The sequence below is a fragment of the Barbus barbus genome, assembly GCF_936440315.1.
Source record: "Barbus barbus genome assembly, chromosome: 7".
Lineage (NCBI taxonomy): Eukaryota > Metazoa > Chordata > Actinopteri > Cypriniformes > Cyprinidae > Barbus > Barbus barbus.
In genome coordinates this window covers 18,017,687-18,035,170 of record NC_136735.1, presented here as the reverse complement: position 1 = coordinate 18,035,170, position 17,484 = coordinate 18,017,687, and positions in this window count along the sequence as shown.

Here is a 17,484-nt window from a genome sequence, read left to right as displayed (position 1 = left end):
TATAGTGCTCATAGTCATTTCCTCACACCAAACTTTATTTTTGTATTCTTTTTCATGAGGTCCTACAAGTCATTGACTTGTAAACAATGCGGAGAAAAATGGTGAAAAAAAATAATTGGGATAATAATGTATATATTACATATTAAATAACATCAGAATCAGAATGAGCTTTATTGATAATCAAGTATGTTTACAAGTACGAGGAATTTGTTTTAGCGACAGAAGCTCCACAGTGCAACAGAAAGACAGCAACAGGACAGGACACAGAAAATAAAAGAATAATACAAATATCCAAATAGGCAATGTACAAAGCAGCAAAAACACAATATATAATATAGACAATTATGTGTGTACAGGTCTGATATGTGCAAATTTTAAATGAAAAAAATTGATAAAAAAAGTAATAATTTAGTTGTGTGTTCCGCGTTTTATTGTCAAATGTTCATGAGATGGATTGCCTGAGGCAAGAAACTGTTTCTGTGTCTGGTCCTTCTGGTTCTCAGAGCTCTGTAGCATCGACCAGACGATAACAGTCCAAAGAGGGAGTGTGCTGGATGTGAGGGGTCCAGAGTGATTTTACCAGCCCTTTTGCTCACGCTGGATGAGTACAGTTCTTGGAGAGTGGGAAGGGTTGTACCAATGATTCGCTCAGCAGTCCGTAGTCTTCTGAGGTCAGATTTGGTAGCTGAGCTGAAACATTGAAATGCAGAGGACGGATTCAATTAAAGTCGTGACGTATTGTCAAGTATGGTGACCCATACTCGAAATTGGTGCTCTGCGTTTAACCCATCCAAGTGCACACACACAGCAGTGAGTAGTGAACAAATGCGCACACACACACACACACACACACACACACACACACACCCGGAGCAGTGGGCAGCCATGCTGCGGCGCCCGGGGAGCAATTGGGGGTTCGGTGCCTTGCTCAAGGGCACCTCAGTCGTGGTATTGAGGGTGGAGAGAGCGCTGTACATTCACTCCCCCCACCTATAATCCCTGCCGGCCGGGGACTCGAACCGTAAACCTTTCGATTACGAGTCCGACTCTCTAACCATTAGGCCACGACTTCCTACAATGATGGCGGAGAACTGTTTCAGCAAGTCCTGTGGCAGGTTGAACTTCCTCAGCTGGCGAAGAAAGTACAACCTCTGCTGGGCTTTTTTTCACAATAGAGTCAATGTGATTGTCCCACTTCAGGTCCTGAGAGATGGTACTGCCCAGAAATCTGAATGACTCCACTGCAGTCACAGTGCTGTTCCTGATGGTGAATGGGGGGAGAGCAGGGGGGTTTCTCCTAAAGTCCACTATCATCTCCACAGTTTTGAGCGTGTTAAGCTCCAGGTTGTTAAGACTGCACCAGACAGGCAGCTCCTTAACCTCCTGTCTGTAAGCAGACTCGTCACCGTCCTGAATGAGGCCGATCAGTGTGGTGTCGTCTGCAAACTTCAGGAGCTTGACAGAGGGGTCTTTAGATGTGCAGTCGTTGGTGTAGAGGGAGAAGAGCAGTGGGGAGAGAACTCAGCCCTGAGGAGCTCCAGTGCTGATCGTGTGGGTGCTGGATGTGGATTTACCAAGCTTTACTAACTGCTGCCTGTCTGTCAGGAAGCTGGTGATCCACTGGCAGACAGAGGTGGGGACGAAGAGCTGAGTTAGTTTATTCTGAAGGGTGTCCGTGATGATGGTGTTAAAAGCGGAGCTGAAGTCCACAAACAGGATCCTCACATAAGTCCCTGGACTGTCCAGATGCTGCAGGATGAAGTGCAGTCCCATGTTGACTGCATCATCCACAGACTTGTTTGCTCTGTAGGCAAACTGCAGGGGGTCCAGTAAGGGTCCAGTGATGTCCTTCAGATAAGCCAAAACCAGTCTTTCAAATGATTTCATGACCACAGACTTTAGAGCCACAGGTCTGTAGTCATTAAGTCCAGTAATTTTGGGTTTCTTTGGGACGGGGATGATGGTGAAGCGTTTGAAGCATGAAGGGACTTCGCACAGCTCCAGTGATCTGTTGAAGATCTGTGTGAAGATGGGGGCCAGCTGATCAGCACAGGTTAAAATAAAAATAAACAACATCAAATAAAATAAATGCTTTACATTCTTGTTGGGGAGATTTTTCATTTCTCTTGCAATTCTTCTGTCAAATTCCTCAACTTCACTAAAAGAAAAGATAAATGCCGTTGTCAGAAATGTTGTGTAACACAAAAATCCAACAGTTTTTGTACAAACAAAAATTGAAAACATACCTTGAGTAATAAATGGGGCCCTGGAGGAACACCTCTTCAGCCTCCTGCCAAGACAAGCCCCGCAGCTCGCAAAGGCCATGAATGATGGCCCGTACAAATAAACCATCTGGGAAAAATACACAAGTCACACGCGAATTATTTAGACAACCCAACAGAGCTCATATTGTCAATTCTACGCAGATTACTTGATATTTTGATGAAAATAAACTCAAGGCCGCATTTTATTCCAAAGATCTTATTTGTAATTATTACAGAACTTATTTCTAATAGTTACACTGTTATTGTGTTACTATTATTGTCTGTGGTAGAACTTGAGATTTGTAAAGTACAATAAAAAGAATGTGCAATAGTATTTGTCTTACACATATTACTACTACTAATAGTATGAAATAATAGTAGTTAATACAGTAATACGTACAGTAGACCTACATAGTACTAAAATGTTACAAATAATCATTTTATTATATATTATAGATTTTATTTGAACATTTTTACTTTAACATTTTTTATTTTGTTAGAAAACATATTAAGTATCCCAGAATGGTACAATAACACAGAAAATAAGAGCAAGCTGTAAATATTATAAAATAAAATATACCAAGTAAAAGTAAAATATTACTGATAAACAGTGTTGGGAGTAACGCGTTACAAAAGTAATGCATTACAGTAACATATTACTTTTTGATGTAACGCAGTAGTATAAGGCATTACTAATCAATTTTCTGTAATATTTTACTCGGTACATGTTCAGTAACGCTTGCATTACAACACACTTTTAGCCCCCAATTTTTATTTTTTATTTTTTATTTAAAGACGGGCTCTGGCTTTTTTATGTCCCTAAGGCCGGGGTTCGGGCCAATATTCACGTCATAGTTCAGACGCGGCCTGTTTTAATAAAGCAATAAAGCAAAAGCCCCAGCAAAAGTAATTACCATGAATGTGTCCGCGGGAAATAGTAAGGATTCACCATCTCCTCGTTAGACGCGCCTTTAGAGAGAAGTGCATCTTCACGGATATCGATTGTATTAAATAGTTTTTGTTTTTGTTTTTATTTATTTCATTAAGTAGTAATTTAAAGCTTTCTATAGATATATTTATCATGTCTTTGAGGCATGTATTGGCTGACTTTCGGTAAATTTTTGTGAAGCGCTCCTGTTCAAGATAAAAGCACAACGTTTTGTTGATATTGTGAGTGCACACAAATAAAAGTAGACCCTTTACAGTTACGAATGATGTATTACCTTTATGAGCAAAAATTATGGTGTAAGTTGTTTCCATTGAAAAAACATTTTAATTGATTGCGCTGGTGTCTCCATGTCCTGCGCTTTAGCTTCGCACAAACTACTGATGCAGCGCACATTTATCTAGGTTTAACGTTTAAACATTGTTATATGCTTGAACTGTTTTAGTATATCTATACATTTTATTTTAGGCAAGTCATGATGATATGAGAAGGCTAAATTGATCAAGCATAAGCTATGATCAACCTGTCGGTCTGTCGCTGTCCACTTGGTCGTTACTTTAAGAAAGAAAAAACTTATTTAATGAACAAAACATGCTCCAAACGTTTTTTCTAAATTAACTTAATAAAAAGCCTGGACGAAATATAAACACTTTGCCATTAGGGCAGGGCTCTAGTACATTTTGTCATTTTAGAATGTTAAGTTCTACTTCTGTAGATATTTTGGTGAAAGTAACTCAAAAGTAATACAGGAGTCATGTGTTTCAATTCTGAGACAGTAATATTGTAAGGTAAGGAATTACTTTTAAATAACAGTAACAAGTAATCTGTAATGTATTACAGTTTGGAAGTAACTTGCACAACACTGCTGATAAATCCCTATGTGTTGATGGGATTGACATATACCGACACGATAATAATTTTCTCTGGTTTCAGCAATCGAGTCATGTGTGTGTTTTCTATCAGCTGTTTAGAATTAGAACTAGGGATGCCAGATTTGCAAATGAATTACTCTTTTGATCTAATTGATTTTGATAAAAAGGTCGGAAATGTTTGCGAGATCCAGTTTGATTCATTCTGACAGTTCACTCAAGCACGGAATCATTTGCAGTAGTTTATCAGTAACAGGATATTTTATAAAGTAGAAAACAAAAATAGCCTGGATTAGGTAGATATTTACTTATTGTAGAAAACAAACCACGCAAATGTCTTCTATCATTTGTCAGTGAAGTGGCTCTATATTGCATGTGCAGCTTGTGAATGATATACATATTTTACAAGGTGGCTAATTCGTACAAATTAGTACGACCTCACTCGTACAAATTCATATGATTTTTTCTAAGTCGTACATATTTTACTAGTTGCTAATTCCTATGAATTTGTACAAATGACCTACACCTAACCCCGCCCCTAAACCTACCCGTCACTGGGGTTCAGACAAATCGTACTAAATAGTACGAGTGAGGTCATACGAATTAGCCACCTCGTAAAATACGTACGAATTGCCGTGAGATAGCGTTGGTACTGTAGATAAAGATGCTTAATATCTATCTATACCCAAAACATTATTTAAAAAAGAGTATCAAAATATAGACACTTTTTTTATGGGGGGCATATGCCGCAGTATTAATCAGAGCCTAGAAACGAATTGTTGTAGATGGTTAGGTTTGATAGAATAGTACTCAGCATTAATAAAATACAGTGGTCAAATCCAGTTCCAAATAGTCTCACTATATAATAGTATATAGTATATAAACAGTAATAGTCTTGTTTCAGGATTTTGAAAATGCTAAACTCTTTTAATGCTTCAGGTAGAATGACCTCTCATATGCAGCAGTCATTAATCTGCCCAAGGAGCTCAGTGAGATGCATATGCTTAGTGCAATGCATCAAATACTCATACATTTCAGTGTGATCATCACATTTCATCACATTTTAAAAGGTTTTGCAGCGATATAACACCTTTTTAAGCTTTTTTTTTATCTCTGTGTTGTTGTGGTCTTGTAGCGCTTTTGTTTGTGCATTCCTCTTAGTAAGATGCCATATTGATCAATATTTCATCATACAATGCATGCAATGAAACACTTTTTTAGTATTATTAGTATTTCCTCCTTTTGCTTTAATGACAGCAGCACTCCAGATGACATGGACTCTACAAGTTTGCAAAAAGCGTCATGTTATCCAGCATGAATTGAGAATGTGTGCTTAATACAAGCAAAGCAATCTGAGCTTTTGTACAAAAGGGTTCACATGCTCAATGCCATGCAATTTTCCATTATTAACCTTGAAATAGTGCAGGATCTTTAATATTTCTTATTCTTTGTTATGTTGTAGCATATCTTTTTCTTTTCTTTTTTTTTTGTACATTGTTAGATTTCTTTTCAGCTTATTCTAAGGTTTAAATTATAGTAGTTGAATCTTAAAATCTCATACTTTTGAACCTTTTATATATTTTAGAGTTAAACATTTAACTGAGTGTCACCAAATTGGGGACATGAAAACAAAATTAAATAAATAAAACCTCACAAAATGTATAGTACTTATCCTCATATATGAGAGAGAATGACACATAAAAATATATTTTACAAAGAGGATTTGTCCTCTTCAGAAAAACAAAAATCAAATAAAATGTATGTATATATATATATATATATATATATATATATATTGTACTTCATTTAAATCTGATGATTTCCTTAATAGGCTCTAGTGACCTTCAGATCTGTTCAAAACACTCTAAAAACATGGAAATATGCATGAATCACCAAATTATTCTAAGGTTTTCATTAAGTGCCCAATAGCAGGTTTCACAGCATGCCCATTTTCAACTGTAAGAGAAAAGACAACAATGAAAGAAAGATAGTCTGCCCTCTCAAATTATTAAAAAATGAAGAAAGATACTGTAGTACTACAGTGCAAAAGAAGATTCTGCCATTCTCAGCTTTGATTACCAGATGCCTATTGAGACAGTGATTCATTCAGATAAAGCATGACCCACTTTGAGTAAGGAAAGACCTTTCCTTGCTTCAAAATCAAATTCAGTCATGAATAATTATGTATTACAGTCATATTTGCTTGCCTCTGCATCTCACGCTGGTGATTTTTAATTGCATTATACATTTTAGAAGGTGTGTGAGCAAAGTTTAAAATTAAATGTTGCAGTATGGCCTACAGTTTATCCACTTTCATCTCCATTGCTTTTCCTAGGTGAAGCCAAGTGAACTTCAAGCTCATATGGTATGCTTTCTTAAGACAGATGAAGGCTATCCACAGAGTGCATCTGTGGTTAAAGAAAAAAATCTCCATGGGCCACTATAAAGAATTAATCTTCCCTTCAAGAATGAATATCCATAAAGAGCCTTTCCCTATTTTAAAGATGTGCATTTAATTGTCTAAAATGAGCAAAGTTATACTTCAGGCTTTGTAATGAATTTCTCCTTGTGAAGATTGTGAGTCATCTTATTTTCTATACTCATTTCTTCCTTTTCCCCACACTTTGTCCTGAAGCTGTGTTTCAAAGCTCAGCAAACAGAATGGGACTTCAAAGTTCAGCAAAGCACAGAGAGAGAAAGAGAGATAGAGGGAGAGAGAGAGAGAGAGAGAGAGAGAGAGAGACTTTGACTTTAAAAAACACTTTAATACCAAAATACTAAAATGTTTTACCACAGAAAAACATAAAGGTAATTTAGTGCCATAATTCAGAACATCACATTATCACAAGGAGAAAAGAAAAAACAAACAAGCAAAAAAAAAAAACAAAAAAAAAAAACAAACAAACAAAAACACAACAACTAAAATAAATAATTCAAATTTCCATTACAGTCGACATCACAAACACATTGATTTACACCCCATTTATATTTAAAAGTTTCAAGATCATTAACTAATTTGTAATATGTGTACTCAATTTTTAATCGACATCTTATTAAACCCCTGAGGACTAAATCAACTTCAGAAGACTCTTTACCTAACAAATTTTCTTTGCGTGACAACCAAATGGCCAATTTAACTTGCCCAAATAAAAAGTTCAATAAGACATGACACTCCTTTTTATTTTTTTTTATATCTAGGCCCATATATAAAACACATAGGTGAGAAAACTTCTCCCAGGTTCTGACACCACTTATCTATTGTAGGAAACAACAGTTGCAATCTAGCACAATTTAAAAATAAATGAAAAACAGTTTCTTGTATACCACAGAAAGGGCATCCCTCCCTCACCTGCGGATCAAGACGTGCTCTGTATCTGTTAGTAGCTATTATACCATGCACTAACCTCCACTGAAGATCTCGAGTTCTTTTTTCAATAGGAGGTTTGTACAAGGTCCTCCAGCTGCCCTTGGGGGAAGCACCTGATCCAAACACCTCTTGCCATTTAGATTCCTTTATGTTTGTGAGAGCCTGAAGATGTAGTTTCTTGACACACAATATATACAGTGATTTTTTTCCTGTATTGCTGAAAACTCCCAACTGAGGTGTTTTAAAAGATAATAGTCCACCCTCAGTTTCTTCCCAGTTTTCAATTTCAGAAGTAATTTCCAAATCTGGAAAAACAAGTGTGTCCATCTCTCCATTATAAGTTTCTAAAGAACGTCTATAACTCTGTGGCAAAAACTGAGCTATCTGAGACAAAAAGTTCTTTGCCACCCGAATTGATGTTATGCCCAGTTTTTCAGCAAAAATTTCAGGTGATAACCATTCACCTTCAGGTATCAAATGTCCTATTTTTGTGATTTTTGCAGCCCATAGTCTTCTCCTAAGTGATATATTTTTAAAAATATCCAAATTCAGTGCAGAGTTAAATAACAATGGTTCTTCTCTCTGCCATAAACTTTGAGCATTGTTCAATTCCCGGGAAAACTTGAAAAGTGTCCATGCTTTAAAAAGTGATCTATAAAATGATGTTAGTCCTGCAAGAACCAACTTGTTTATTTTCATCAGGAACAGATGGCGATCTAGTTGCATGTTGCCTGCTTTCCTCAATAAGGTACACGCTATCCCGGCCCAGCTCACATCCTTCCCGTAGAGGAGTCTCTGAGCCACTTGAAGTCTGAAAGTCATTACTCTGGATATGATATCCACTAGGCCTTGTCCTCCTTCCTGTCTGTGCAGATACAGCACTGGTGCCTTTAACCAATGCTGCCCCGACCAGAAAAAATCCACCAGACATCTCTGAATTTGTCTCACAAGGTCTTCTGGAGGTTCAAGGATCATCATCCTGTGCCAAAGGGAGGAGGCTACGAGGTTATTGCATATCAGCACCCTTCCCCTGTAGGACAGCTGGGGCAGCAACCATTTCCAATGAGACAACCGCGCACATACTTTCTCCAGCAGGCCCTCCCAGTTTTGCTTTCTGTATTCATTTGTCCCCAAAAAAACTCCCAGATATTTAAAACCTGCCCTTCCCCATTGTAAACCACCAGGAAGTGCTGGACTTTTAACAACTTGGCCACACCACACAGCATCACTTTTACACCAGTTAACTTTGGCTGATGATGCTTTTCCATAACACCCTAGTGCATTCTTTACCACTTCAACATCATCCTCTCCTCTGATTAAAACTGTAACATCATCCGCATACGCAGATAATTTGACAGATTGCTGGGAGTTAAAAGAATTAATTTGTAAACCTGCTAGTTCTTTCCTTAGTTTACATAACAAAGGTTCAATAACTATACTATAAAGCTGACCCGAAAGGGGACAGCCCTATCTAATTCCCCTTTGAACTTTCACAGGAGTACTTAGGCCACCAGCCATTTTTATCATACATGTGGCTTCAGTGTACAATAACCTTATCATTGAAATAAAATTATCACCAAAACCAAAGGCCTTTAAAGCATCAAGGAGAAAAATATGATCCACCCGATCAAAAGCCTTCTCCTTCTCTTGGGGGAAGTCGTGGCCTAATGGTTAGAGAGTCGGACTCGTAATCCAAAGGTTGCGGGTTCGAGTCTCGGGCCGGCAGGGATTGTAGGTGGGGGGAGTGAATGTCCAGCGCTCTCTCCACCCTCAATACCACGACTGAGGTGCCCTTGAGCAAGGCACCTGAACCCCCACCCGCTCCCCGGGCGCCGCAGCATAAATGGCTGCCCACTGCTCCGGGTGTGTGTTCACGGTGTGTGTGTGTTCACTGCTGTGTGTGTGCACTATGGATGGGTTAAATGCAGAGCACGAATTCCGAGTATGGGTCACCATACTTGGCAGTATGTCACTTCACTTCACTTCACTTCACTTCACTTCACTTGATAAAGTGATAAAAACCCCATTTCAATCTTATTGTCAAAAGCATAATCATACAAGTCTCTTACTAAATGCAGATTATCTACAATAGATCTATCTTTTATGCAGTAAGACTGATCTTTATGTATGATTACATGTAATACATTGTTTAATCTGTTAGCCAAACATTTGGAAATGATTTTGTAATCTGAGCACAACACTGCCACAGGTCTCCAGTTCTTTATGAGTGTTAGATCCCACTTCTTAGGGAGCAGCGTTAAAACTGCACGCTGAAAGCTCTTAGGAAGGATTTTTTCAACAATGCTTTTTTGAAGAACTTCAAAGTAATCGTGTCCAAGGACAGGCCAGAAAGCCTTATAAAATTCGGCAGGCAGTCCATCTATTCCAGGTGCACGACCTACAGAGAGTCCCATAACAGTAGCCGTGACTTCTTCATAGGTAAATTCAGTCTCTAAAAGAACTTTGTGCTTTGAAGTTAAAACCGGAAGCTCATTCAACAGTTCATTCCTGCATTGTTCATCCAGTTTTTCAGAAGCATATAGACTGGAATAAAAATCCACAGCAATTTTACGCATCTCTGCTTGATCAGAAGTGTCTCGACCGTTACAGTCTTTTAAACAATACATCAATTTTTCTTGTCCTTTTTTACGTTCAAGGTTAAAAAAAAAGAAGTAGGAGCATCCATGTCTCTTACTGTTAAAAACCGACTCCTCACAAGAGCTCCTTTAACTCTTTCATTCAAGATTGAGCTCAGCAGGTTAGTCTTTTCAGTCCACAGAACTTTAAGATTTACAGAGTCATTTGCAATCATACTTTGCTCAACACCAATAATTTCTTTTTCAAGACATTCCAAAAACCTTTTCATATAAAACGAAGAATGAGATACATATTGTTGACAAAAATTCCTTATTTGTACCTTCCCTATCTCCCACCATTGAATACAGTTTTCATAGCTATTTTTCTCACTCTTCCAGGACTCCCAAAAGAGCTTAAAATTCTCACAAAAATACTTATCTTCTAATAATTTAGCATTAAAATGCCAATAATGACTTTTATGCATTCTTTTTAATAAAGTACACTCCATAGTAACAAATTTATGATCAGATATTGAAGTGGGGAAAATAATTGAATTTAAAACTCTATTCCTCATATTACGTGATACATAGAGTCTATCCAACCGTGCAGCAGAAACCTTCTGATTACTCATCTTCACCCATGTATATTGACGTGAAAGGAGATTATGTTCTCTCCAAACATCAGATAGGTTTAGATTTTTAATCATATTGGCTAGGCACAAAGCACTCGGAGCATGAGGTTCCTCACTGTTCCTATCCTGTGTAAAGTCCAAGGTACAGTTAAAATCTCCCCCTAAAATAATGAGATCTCCTTCAGGTTGTTGTCTTAAAAAATCCTCTAATTTTCTAAACAACCGAATTATCTCTGCACCTACATTTGGAGCATAAATATTTACAAAAAGTAAAATAAGATTGCTAATTTCTGCCCTCACAATCAGCAATCTCCCTGGATCAATTTCATGTTTTGACAACATTTTTACTTTAACAATAGAGGAAAAAAGTACTGCCACTCCGGCACTCAAATTGGAGCCGTGACTGAGGATATGCTCTCCTTCCCACCATAGGCCCCATTCAGCTTCATTACTTTGATCACTGTGAGTCTCTTGTAACAAAATCACACCTATATCCTTCAAATGTATAATCTCTGAAAGTAACCTATTCTTTATCCCATCTCTCATCCCATTAATATTTAGGGATCCCACCCGCAAGACTTCCATGAGAAAGAGAGAGAAAGAAAGAAAGCAGAGAGAAAAATGATTAGTCATCATAATTATTAAGTTTTTCTTTGACCTTTCCCCTCGTCATCCGTTCTTTCCCTGCTTGTTTTCCTTGTCTAATAACGGTCAAGCACTTTTTTAAGCGAAACCTCTTCTGCTGTGAAAGCTCTTCATAGCTACTTGTTTTCCTTGCCCATACAACAGAGGCAACAAACTTTTCAAGATCTGGGAAAAAATCACCAACTTCTACACCTACTTTTCCTTTTGTTTCATCTAGAAAAGAGTTTGAAAAGATCTGTTCAAGAGTATACATGTCCTTTTCATTTATCAAACCATCATCAGTACTTTGAGATATTCCATCTAATTCATCAGTCATATTCCCTTCAGAAGCTCCTGCTTTAGTTTCTTTGAGTTCACACAATCCTTCATCACCTCTCTGAGCTTCACTCATATCAGTCACATCAATCGCATCAGTTACAATCTCAGAAACACAAACTGGCTGCTCGGCACTCCCAGCATTTAGATGAATATCACTCACCTCCTCTGAGGCTGCTTCCTCCTGTGTTTCAGTTCTCTGTTTCTCTGTATGCTGTTGAGATTGGTTCGCATTGTCAACATCTCCACGCGATGTAGACGGCCGCTGATCATATTTATGTGGGCACAAAAACCGTTTGTGCCCTAAATCACCGCATTCAAAACATTTAAAATTTTCGGTACTTGCATAAATCATGTAGGAGTTGTCTCCTTGATGAACTCGGAACGAAACTTCTAAAGTGCGCTCCGGCGAAGTCAAAAACATAAACACTTGGCGACGGAAAGAGGTCACATGTTTAAGCGCGATATTTTTACAGCCTAAAGGAATCATTCTCACTGGGCTTGCTATTTTTCCAAATCTTTGCAACTCTTTCGTGATGACATCATTATTAATAAAAGGTGGTACATTAGAAATCGTGATTTTTGTTGCTGGAGCGGATAGTGGAGTAACTGGGACAAACAATTCTTTAACCCATATTCCACTCACAGTCAACTGATTGATCAGTGATTCAGTTTTCAAAAAAACAACAACCGCTTTGTTCATTCGTGAAACTGAAACAATATTGTCAAAACCTACTTGCTCTCCCACAACAACCAGTAGCTCCTCTATTGTCACGCCAGGCTCTGGTACACACCTGCACCCGTTCCTGAGTGATAGGTGTGGTGGTGTTTGCCCGGGAATAGACGCCATCTCGGCGTCTAAAGTTCCACAGGCACGCGATAGAAACTTTCCCTTATTTTAAATTAAACTAAATAACGAAGGGGAAGGAAAAAAAAAAAAAGAAAATAGAAAGAAAATAACCATAAAGGTTGGGAAAAACCAGTCACTCTCACAGCCACGCTTCACTCACTCCACAGACGCTCACGCATGCGCAAGAGAGAGAGAGAGAGAGAGAGAGAGAGAGAATTAAAAAGTAAAAAAAAAAGTAAATAAATACCCAGCAGACAGCAGACATTCATTTCTCAGCATGGTTCTGGCTGTGAGTTGCAGGCTCTTTAGGGAGATATGGATGGATTAGCAGGACTGAAAGTGCTGACCGGTGCCGGCATTTACACATGAGGGACTGCACAGGGAAGAGCTTCAATAAACAAGGTCAGTTGTAGCATTAAGCACCACCACACACTGACTCTGCTATCTTATCAACTTCATATTTTAATCAATCAAATCCATCTGTGATACTGCAGCTCCACAGTGGGATGTACTGGCGGTGTTTTTAACGGATGCTGTGTAAATGAAACAGACAAATTTATCATTTATAATACAAATTTATAATAAAAAAGTATAATAAATAAAGTTGGAAGTCTAAACTGAAATCTTCTCTTCTTCTTTTTTCCCTATTGTGACACATATCCAAGTGAAATGGCTTCTCGAATGAGGAAAAATGGTGGGAAAATCTTGATTTTGTCCATGGGAAATTGATTGGATTAATTGCTAACTGCTGCAATCTCATGTAAAGGGCAGTTTGCTGGAGGGGATGGATTATTGTCCTTGCGCCCGTGTACACGTCATTAGAGAAGAGATGTTGTTGCAAGGGGAAGCGGAAGGCACATGGGTTTGAAAAATGATTTAGTATACACCTAAAAAAAAAAAAAAAAAACAATCTCTGCCCTAACGTCTCTGAGACATTTGCCTCTGTGTTCTGTCTTCATGTCTGGCTATTATATGAGGTCAATTTCATGACTTTTATTTTGAAAGTATCTTGTTTGTCGTTCAATTCACTGTGGGGTACAGTAATAATCAAAACTCTTGTTTCTATTGCAAAGGTTGTGTCACAAACTGAGCCAGGAGGAACAGTTAAGTGAAATAACAAGGTGCTTTATTCTCAGAATGCAGTGGATGCGAGGAGTGAAGCAGGTAAGTGACCAGTGGCTAGGGATATTACTGAGAGCATTGACTGGGAACTTGATTCAAGTGTCTTCCACAGAGTGATGGAGATCGTGAGCCGAGGAGTGCAGGAGACAAAGCTGGGGAATCGTTGGAGAGACTACAAGGTAAGTAAACACAGGTTAGTATGTTCGGAGTCAGGTTACTGTTTGGGGTAGTGAACCGTAGACCAGACGATGAGTGTCAGAGAGAGAGTGATGTTTATAGGAGTGCTGATGAGTGATTGCAGGTGCGGGTGATTAGAACTCAGGTGATTGTGATCTGGTGATTGCTGTTGACGGCGGTGACTGTGACTCTCTGACATTACCCCCTTCTCCAGGGGCTGCTCCGGACCCCCTCAACGACGAGGGATAAGGAGAGGTACGAGCTTGACAAAGAGGGCTGGAGGGAGAATTGGCTCGGGGTCCGTAGAAGAATCGGGCGAGTGTATACGGGAGAGAGCGACTGCCTTGCAATTATGGTTACCGGGGCGGTAGGTTATGGTGTCAAACCTGGTAAAAAAAAAAAACAGGCCCAGCGGCCTTGTCAGGGGTTGAGCCGTTTTGCTCCCCAGAGATACTGGAGATTCTTTTGATCGGTGATGACTGTGGAAGGATGATTGGCTTCTTCCAGCCAGTGCCGCCACTCTTCTAGGGCCAGCTTGATGGCTAATAGCTCTCTGTTCCCAATGTCGTAATTTTGCTCCGCTGGGGACAGTTTCTTAGAATAGTATGCGCAAGGCTGGAGGCGTGGAGGCTCACCAAACTACTGAGACAGCACAGCCCCGACTCCCGTGGTGGAAGTGGACATGGGGGTTTGGATGACGATCTTGGGACTTTCTAAGGCTTCGTGGGTGCTGGAGCTCCAGGACAGAGAGTTGGGCTTGCCGTGGAGCAAGGTGGTAAGGAATCTCTGTAGTTCCTTCACAGACTGGAGAGTCAGCCATTCAGTAACTGCTGTTACCTTCCCCAGGTCCATCTGGATACCTTCCTTTCTGATGATATAACCGAGGAACTGCACCGTGGGAAGATGAAACTCACATTTCTCTAGCTTGAGGTAAAGATGGAACTCATGAAGCCTCTGAAGGACCTGCTTAACGTGGTGGCGATGGTCGGCCAGATTCCGGGAGTAAATATAGACTATCACAAAGCGGTGGAGGAACTCCCGGAACACCTCGTTCATGAACTCCTGGAAGACGGAGGGGGCGTTGGCAAGGCCATACGTCATCACAAGGTATTCATAGTGGCCGGAAGGAGTAATGAACGCTGTCTTCCATTCATCGCCCTCCCGGATCTAAATGAGGTTGTACGCGCTTCGCAGATCCAGATTAGAGAAGATACAGGCCCCACGGAGTTCCTCGAGAGCAGCCAGGACCAGGGGAAGTGGGTAAGGGAGTTTGACAGTCTGGGAATTCAGAGCTCGATAATCAATACAAGCCCCCGTCCTTCTTACCCACAAAGAAGAAACTAGATGCCGCTGGAGAACTGGATGGCCGGATGTGACCCTGATTAAGAACCTCCTTGATGTATTCCTCCATAGCCTTGCGCTCCGGGATGGAAAGCGGATTAACTTCTACCCCTGGGGAGTTTATATCCAGGCGGCAGATCAATAGCTCAGTGCCATGGCCGATGGGGCGGTAGCTGGGTGGCTGCCTGCTTGCTGAAGACATCCTGGAACGCCCTATAATCAGATGGGATGGAGAGAGTCACGCCGGACTTGGGACTCTCGATCCGCGTGGTGGCGACTTGAGCAGCGAGTAACTTGAAAGGTGGACGTGGAATTTCCTTGAGTTAGTGTTGATGAAAAAACTCGCTCCAGCGAGTTATCTTACTTGACTCCCATCTGATTACTGGAGAATGGAGTATGAGCCAGGGGCGTCCCAGGATGAGATCTACGGTGGATTCCTCCAGTACCAGAAATTTGATCTCCTCCTCATGCAGGTTGCCGATCCTTAGCTTCATAGGGCGAGACTCAAGCTTCACATACCCACGTCCAAACGGCTTTCCATTGATGGTATCGACTCGGAGCTCCCGGGCATGTTGTTGGCGGGGCAGGTGTAAACGGCTTAGGAGGTCTTGGGAGATGAAGTTGCCCGAGTCGACAAGGGCAGAATCTGTAACAGATTGGACTGGGGTGAGTAGCTGTACAGTCAGAACAGAAAGCTTGGAAATTACAGGGTCTATCTAGAGTGTACTCACCGCTGGACATGGGGGTCTGATGGGGCAGGATTTGATGAAATGGTCTGCAGAAGAACAGTAGAGGCAAAGCTCAGCTGCCAATCGGCGGGCACGTTTGGGGCCGGAGAGACGAGCTGCATCTAATTGCATGGGTTCTGCTACTGGGGAACCGTTGGCGGGTGAGACAGACTGGTGAGCAGCTTCGGTGGAATGGCAGGCAGACAAGTGTTGGGAGATTCGGTTGGCTTTCTGCATATCTCTCCAATCCTACGGTGTCGTCATATATCGCCATCTGAGAGCGAATGCTGGTATTTAATCCTTGCCGATACGCGCTGAGGAGAGCCGCCTCGTTCCAACCGCTAGCTGCCGCCAGAGTGCGGAACTGCAACATGTACTCGTAGGTAGAGGAAGTGCCTTGACGCAGGCGCAGTAACTGATCAGCCACCAAGAGCGCTCCAGTAGCAGATCCGAACACCTCCTTGAAATGGGTAGTAAATGCTTCATAGGAAATAATTATGGCAGTATTAGCATTACACATGGCTTTAGCCCAAGTCAAGGATCGACCAGACAGAAGGGAGATTAAAAACGCTACCTTGGAGCGCTCGGAGGGAAACGTCTGTGGCTGCATTTCGATGTACAATGCCAGTTCACCCGCATAGGCAGCCGGTAAGGCCATGGGACTGGCAGAGGCAGTCGGGGGAGGAGGTAGTGCTGGCATGAGCAAAGCTCGAAGAGTGTTGACCAGCTCTTCTAAGATGTCGGTAGGTGATGAAGGCCGGGGATCCATTGAAGTGACGGTATAGATCCGGTCTTCAGTCACAAACTGAGCCAGGAGAAACAAATAAGTGAAATAACAAGGTGCTTTATTCTCTGAATTCAGTGGATGTGAGGAGTGAAGCAGGTAAGTGACCAGTGGCTAGGGATATTACTGAGAGTCTTGACTGGGAACTTGATTCAAGTGTCTTCCACAGAGTGATTGAGATCGTGAGCACAGGATACAACGCTGGAGTATCGCTGGAGAGACTGGGGATCCGGAGACAACACTGGGGAATCATCGGAGAGACTACAAGGTAAGTAAAAACAGGTTAGTATGTTCAGAGTCAGGTTACTGTTCGGGGTAGTGAACCGTAGACCAGACAATGAGTGTAAGAGAGAGAGTGGTGTTTATAGGAGTGCTGATGAGGGATTGCAGGTGTGGATGATTAGAACTCCGGTGACTGTAATCTGGTGATTGCTGTTGATGGCGGTGACTGTAACTGTGAGTCTCTGACAGGTTGTGTCTATGCATATATGCAGTCTGACATCTTCAGCCACTGTGTCTCATCTTACTGGTTCCCAGCAAGACCAACCAAGATTGACTTTTCATTTTATTTATTTATTTTTTTAAGCCATGTCAAGTCAAAACAGTTACCAACTTAACTAAAACACATAATGAGACCCCTGAGCTCTGTTTAATTATGTTGCGCAATGTGTAGCTGTCTTTGAAAGCAAGAACATGTTATGTGGGAACAGCTGTCTGATCTCAGTAAATGTGGTTTGGCAAGAAACACCACCTGCAGCAGCTGGGGCTTGCAAAATATGAAGGTGCTACTTCTGGCTTTAACCGTTTGGAAAATTTTACTCACAGGTCAGCTAACAATATTACTGTGATTGCACTTACTTAACTTACT